General features: G+C 43.0%; 1 long non-coding RNA gene across 1 annotated transcript in view; it reads right to left on the bottom strand.

The window, feature by feature from the left end:
* The window catches only part of LOC109311422, an 18,250-nt gene extending 14,436 nt beyond the window's left edge, over positions 1–3,814 (bottom strand). The window contains exons 1-2 of the long non-coding RNA XR_002101497.1: positions 3,804–3,814; positions 626–630 (exon numbers count right to left, since the gene is read on the bottom strand). This is a non-coding gene — a long non-coding RNA (uncharacterized LOC109311422). The remainder of the gene's footprint in view (positions 1–625; positions 631–3,803) is intronic.
* Between the last annotated feature and the right edge of the window lie 3,499 nt (positions 3,815–7,313).

The following is a 7,313-nucleotide window of genomic DNA, read 5'->3' as shown; positions in this document are numbered from 1 at the left end:
TCAGATGACCCCAGCAAGATGTTCATCTAACCTCCTCTTAAACACCCCCAGGGTAGGGGCCAGCACCACTTCTCTTGGAAGCTGGTTCCAGACCCCAGACCCTCTTTGTTTCATGAGAAACTGGGTAAATACTTGTATGCTCTTGGTTTCTACCTGAAGATCTGCAATTCTTTTGGCTTATACATAGCGATAGCAAGAGAGCGAGAGACAGCGCGCGTGAGAGAGCACATCCTGAAGGTCTGAGAGACAAAAATCCTTCACTTCTGCCCTTAGTAACAGATGCCACCTATACAAAATCATTCTTGATTTCATGGAATATTAGAAAAAATTTTATTGCAGTCAAATAAAAGGATGTTAACTGACCAGTAAAATGACATAATTTGATTGGCCAATTGACTGCTTCCTAACCATATGACAAATAGCTTGTGGTCCCTAATGGAAATGACTAAAGCCTCAGTCTACTAAGTACCAGTACTTTGCACCTTAGAAGGCTTTAAAGGCATCCATCAGTAGCAGCAGTAGTGAAAACGGCATGTCATGTAAGGACAGAGAATTATTAAAGTAATACATATGAAACCCAGAAGGAGCTATCACAATCAACCTAATCTAATGAACAGTACAATACAAGCACTAAATTTTTCACCCCAAAATTCCTGCATCAGGCCCATAACAAAAGACGAGTAACACTGGCAATGTGGAGAGCAGGTTAAATACACTGAAAGAGAGTATCTGAAGTTGGACTTTTTTTTATTAACCTATATACAAGAGCAATGCTTCAACACAATTTAAAGAAACAGACCTCTCAGAAAGAAAAAAACATGGCTCAAATGATGAAACTAAACTACTGTATCTTTTTCAGCGACCTAAAGTGGAAAGTACCTCTTAATTAAAAGGCAGTAGATATGAAAAAGAACTTACGTTCAAAATGTGACTACCTCCCCAAGGAAGCCATAAAAGAAAAGAGGAAGGGGATTTAAAAACAGGATAGCATAAGCAATAGCTATTCCAAAGGCCATGCATTCATTTATACAATTCTGTTAATTAATTTGTTGCATTTCTACACTTAGGTTTGCACAGCCACGATAACTGTGAGCTTTAGGGCAGAGAAGCTAAGGCCGAGGGGGGATTTGGTGTCTGTCTACAAACTCGTTAGGGGAGATCAGCAGCAAATAGGAAGGGCCCTATTCCCCCCAGCAGCACCTGGGACAACGAGGAACAATGGCCAGAAGCTGCTGGAGAACAGGTTCAGGTTAGAGATTAGGAGGCACTATTTCACTGTTAGGGTGGCTAGGATCTGGAACCAACTTCCTAGGGAAGTGGTCCTTGCTCCTACCTTGGGTAAATTCAAAAAAAGAGGTTAGACGAACACCTTTCTGGGATCATGTGATTAGATGATCTGTTCAGGTCCCTTCTGACCCCAGACTACTATGAAACTATGAATACAATCTAAAACCTTCTCTCAAGGGCAATGTTAGATGTTTATCTGGGCACAATACTACACAGAAGTCACAAAAAGGCTGTTCACAATTTGACCCAGGCCTACCTCATTCTGTTATAAACCCATATACAGTTACTTATCTTTGGGCATACAAGAGAGAATCTCAAACCCAAAAGCCTGAAGCTTCCTGTAGGAAATCACCCTACATTATTGTTCCACACCTAGAGGAATTACATTGCTGTACTCCTACTTCCAGTTTATGAGCCTATGAACTGATTGGTAGCAAACTGATTATAATAGTATTTAAAATTCTCGAATTTCTGACTGTTCACACATTGAACAATGTACCCCAAAGCAAGCAGGGATGCAGTGTATTTAAGTGCATAGCCTTGGAACTGGGGGGAAAAAAAGGCCAGGCACTTAGAATCATGGGGCGTGTCTACACATGCAGGCATGTGAGCTTGTAGCAGCTCAAACAGAAGCGGTGCAAATTTGAGCCAGGGCTTTCTGCTTCAGCGCATGTGCCTGAACATGCACTTTGGTGTGGTACAAGTTGTGCCACTTGGGACAAAATAACCCTGCCTGGCTCCTTCTGGGTCTGCAGCCAGGGAGAGCTAGATCTGGGGCCAGCACCAAAGGGGTTTGAGACACTGAAAGAGGCACATGAGTGTTTGTCTGGATGCATCTATAGGGTATATATACAGGAGCGGAGGGAGGGAAGGATGCTGTATTCAGAGCAACTCCAAGAGCCGCTGTAATTAAAATGCCTGGGGCATCTTACATATCAGTGTCCCTGCTCATTGAATGAGCTTTAGATAAAGCTTTTTTTTTTTTTTTTTTTTTTTTTTTTTTGCACCAGTCCTGGAACTTTTGACAGGTTGCTTATGCTGATTATTTCGATGGAGCAAGCGCCGATTCCACCAACCAATACCAAAAAGAATCTGCTCAATACAGACCTCCTATGGAGGACATATCAGAGACAATTACCCTGGGGAGCTCGCCTACGTGGTCACGCTGCTTCCCCTGCCAGGTAAGTATGTGTCTGTGCCATGGGCTCCCCGGCCATCATTTTTAAGCGCGGGAATGATAATACAGGAAACACTGGAGTCTGTTGGAGCATGATAATTACCCTGCTCAAGCAGATTCAACTGAGTTTGCTCCAACATGCTGTAACTACAGTCTTGCTGCTTCTGCATAGGTGCCCATAGACAATCAGGGCTGGAAAGGACCTCAAGGAGATAATGTAGTCCAACCCCCTTGCTCAAAGCAGGGACACCCCCAACTATATCATCCCAGACAAAGCTATGTCTAGCTGAGTCTTAAAAAACCTCTAAGGATGAAGATTCCACAATCTCTCTGGGAAACCTGTTCCAGTGCTTTACTACTCTCCTAGTGAGAAAGCTTCTCCTAAAACATCTAACCTAAACTTTCCCTGCTGCAACTTGAAACTATTGCTCTTTGTTCTGTCATCTGCCACCACCACCAACAGTCTAGCTCCATCCTCCTTGGAGGTAGTTGAAGGTTGCTATTAAATCCCTCCATAGTCTTCCCTCCTGCACTCAATAAGCCCAGTTCTCTCAGCCTCTCTTCACAAGTCATGTGCCCAACCCCTGAACAATTTTCATTGCCCTCTGCCGGACTCTCTCCAATTTGACCACACCCTTTCTGTAGTGGGGGGCCAAAACTAAACACAGTACTCAAGGTGTGGCCTTACCAGTGCCTACCAGAAGGGCAGAATCACTTCCCTCAATATGGTGGCAACAGTCCTACTAACACAGCCCACTATGCTGTTAGCTTTATGGGCATCAAGGAAACACTGTTGAGTCCATATTCAGAATATTGTCTACTGTAGTCCTCAGGTCCTTTTCTGCATAGTTGCTCCGTAGGATGGAACAATCTGACTGGCTAAGTGCAGGACTTTGCATTTCTCCTTACTAAACCTCATGAGACTTCTTCCAATTTGTCTAGTCTACTCTGCCTAAACTCACTGCAAAAATGTTGCTTAACTACAGAAACAGCCTATGCTAAGGGTTTTTGCACTTCATTATTTTATTTTGGAGATTGCCTCATGCCTCCAATAGCAGCCTTGAAATTGACAAGATGTAGTCAGCTAAGTCCCCCCTGTATACGTTACAGGTATGGCATAATTAACTACTTAATTGTGCAATACCTTGAGACCAGCTACAAGTGAAAAGCAGCTATCGCACTACACAAGGCTCCAACCAGCTATAAAGTTAGACCTTAAAAATGTGTACTAACTTTATAGCTGGTTACTATTGAGCTTTAATTTGCACATGTAGCAGAGAGCTGATGGGGCTTCCTGCCACAGGGGTGTATCATACCCTGCCAGGGCTGGGAATCCCACAACTGAAGGGACTCTTAGCCCCATCAGCTGCCAACTCTGGGTCCTGGCAACATGCAGACCCAGAATCCTGCAACTGTGGACACTGGGTCCTGGAAGAACCTGGAGCATGTATGTGATCTCCCAGGCCCAGGAGTGCATGGAGCCACCGGGGTTTGGAGATTGAAACTGTCATGGTCTTCCAAACCCAGGAGTGCAGAAAACCCCTGGAGCTAGGAGATGATGGCAACTATGATCTCCCAGCTCTGGGGGTTTCATGCATCCCTGTGGCTGGGAGAAGCAGCTGCTGCAATACACATGTACATGTGGCATGGCAGGAGGCGAGATTGTGTGGATTGCACGTTAGATCATTGCACGTGTAGCGGGGGCCCTACTGGCTAGTCTAGAAGTATTGAGAGCTAACTCCTAAGTCAGTTTCACCAATTTTGCAATTAGATGTAGTATAATTACATTACAAAGGTAGTCAGAGAAGCCAAAGACTTCCTGAATAGATAACTTGGGGGTGCACTGATAAGAAATATTTTGTGCCGATACTGATGGCTGATTTTTAACAAGCCATATGGATCCGACTGCCGATATGCAGCCCAGCAGCGTGGAGAGCAGCGTCCAGCTGGTAAGTCTGTTGTGGGGGAAAGGGTGGGGGGGCAGATTGAGACCCCTGCAGTGAGATAGTGGGGATAGCACTGGGGCAGGACAGGGCACAGGACAGAGCTACGAGCAGCTTTTGCAGGGGACACACAGAGTGGGATGAGGTTCCCGCCACTACACACAGCACGGGAGGGTATCAGAAGTATGTGCCTCTGGATGTGTGCCAGGGAATGGTGGGCTGCCACTATGGGCTGGGGCCAGGGCTGCACCAAGCTCTTCCCAATGGAGAAGCTGGGCCGGGGCAGGTGATGGCAGCGCTGGGAGGAGGACTATGGGGAGGGGGTGCTTCAGCCACCCCAAAATTTGCCATAGCCCCCCTCCTAGTGCCAGAAAATGAAACTATACAAAATAGCACCTGCTCCTTCCAATGTAATTTTTGTCGTTGCCACCATTTTTAAAGTGTTTGATCATCAGGGATCCTGGTTGTAAATGTCTTATTTTATTTCTGTATAACTGCCGTGCGGCACTCTCACATTTATGTAACCTTGTAGTTTTGGCTTCTAATCAAAATGAAAGCTTTATATTTTCCCACGCTTGTATTAAGCTGCACATGCGTATTTTGTAAGTTTCATTGCTTATCTATAAGTGTCATTCCTGCAGAAACTAAACTTATGTAGAAAATCTACCTAGTAACTATTATGTAAAAGAAAACTATCCTATCCCTGTATGCTTAGCTTATATCATAGTTAGTGTCAGAGAGGCAGTCCAACCAACATCTATAAAGAGGCATAGAGGCAAGAAGTAGCAGAGATGACGACTGAACGACCCTTCAGGCTTGATCACCCTGTAGCCAGTCCTCAGCCTCCCTGCCTGGGCGTATCCCAGCGAAAACCAAGGCCTCGAAAATCCGACAATCTACAGCGATTCACCACATTACAGTTTTGTTATCTATCATCCTGTTCATGAGCTGTTGACCAGCCCTAGGACTAAGTAGGTGAGTAGCCGCACCTATCCCGCAAGGGGTGGAAAGCAAGGCTCACTAGTTAACCCTGTGGGCCAACAGACCCCCTTTGTATCCAGCATACTGTAACTGAAGAAACATCGGAGACTCCACCTCTTGACTGCCTATCTTCGTAGCTTAGACAGCATATCTACGCTTTCTATACTTACGTTTACTGCAACTTCGTTCCAGCTGGTCTCCCCTCTTATTCATAAGAGGGTGAGGCCAGGTGAGTGAATAAAACAAATTTTTACTTTATCTTAATAACTTCAACCACTAATACTCTATCTCAATGAGCTGCTGACCAGTTCTGGGACATAAGGAGTTGGCAGCCGCACCTAGCCCATCGGGTTAGAACGCAAGGGCTTACTCTGGAACCCCGTGAACCAACAGACATCCTACAAACTTATTATAAAAAACTAGTAACTTACTCTAAGTCGTCTACTTGCGCCAACTCGGCGAACCTCGAAGGCAGTCATAAAGCTACCTCCAATCTCGCCCCACAAGCCGTGCGCTCGCCCGTTCCGTAAAGCCCGCAGCTCCCCAAGCAGTGCCGGAATCCCTAGCCCGGCATTCCGCCACACTGGTTTTCTCTGATTTAAAAAAATCCCCAATTTTTGGATTAAAAAAAAATTACCCAAAATCCACATTCTGCCATGATTAAAATGAAACACCTACACATATATATATTGTTAACAGCTTCAATCATAAACCTCAAAACGTTCCGGAAAGGAACAGAAACAGATTCTGAACAAAACAAATGCAGAAAAATGGTGTATTTTGATTGTTTTCAGTAATTTTAAGTAATCATTTTTATTGTCATGAATACTTAAATATTATAAAAATGTGGTTCTGCATAAAAAGTATTCAAATACCCTCAACTATCCATGTTTTATTTTGCTTACCTCAGCTTCTATCTGGCTAATACCATGTGAGATTTTTATTTAAAATAAAAAAGCATTCTTCAGATTGCGGAATAGTGTCAAGTCTGAAGGACAGTATTATAAAATATTTATTTTGAAATTCCTTCCTTTTCTTTAATTCATGTATACATAATAAATTGTGTTGTTTCTTCCACTATATATAGTGGTGTTTCACTTTAATCACAGATTTCATTTTAATGTGGATTTTGGGTTACTTTTTCTAATCTGAAAATTGGGGATTTTTTTTTTAATCAGAGACATACATGATCAACAGGGATCCTGGTTTTATGGCTGTCCATTTGCTTTTTGCAATGTTTCAAAAAGGTTTCAAAGGCATCTGGAATATGTCAAATATTACCTTTGTCCACGACAAATGTTCATTACCATGAAAGAACTGACCAAAAAATGGAACAGGAATTTTGTTATATAGTTAAATAAATGATGTAGTCACCATATACATGTAACAGCGGCGCACATGGTTCACAGGCAAATGGTCCAAAAACTGCTTCCATCCTTTGTCTAGTCCACAGACATAATACCAGTTGAGAAACAACCCTTGTGTAGCTAATCAGTCAGGCCCAGAAAGCAGGATCCCCACGTAAGCACAGAAATCTCATTGCACTTTTTAAAAAAAACCCCACAGTTCCGATAATCAGTGTCTTTAAAACCCATGTTTCTCAAACTTCATTAACATTTCTCTGAAATACAAATGCTCTGTATACAGAAACTGCCTAAAATATTCTTATAAAAACCTTGAACACTATTTTCTAAGCTTTAAAATAATGGGTTCCTCTTAAATCCATCAGTTCTATATAGAATAGCTACCAAAATTTCACCAGAGGATGGCAGCCTAATCCCACTATATAAAACAAGCAGTTCTTGTAAACTACATAACAAATAAATTAATATAGCCCAAAAGCAGAATCAGTAGTTTCAACCCAAACAGTAAACCTTGCTTAAAGGAAATCCTTAGGTTTGGTAAGCAGTGCTACCTTTTGGTTA

The sequence above is a fragment of the Crocodylus porosus genome, unplaced genomic scaffold (assembly GCF_001723895.1).
Source record: "Crocodylus porosus isolate Cpor-Errol unplaced genomic scaffold, CroPor_comp1, whole genome shotgun sequence".
Lineage (NCBI taxonomy): Eukaryota > Metazoa > Chordata > Crocodylia > Crocodylidae > Crocodylus > Crocodylus porosus.
The sequence above is the reverse complement of the archived record's forward strand: the minus strand, read 5'-3'. Positions and strand labels throughout refer to the sequence as shown.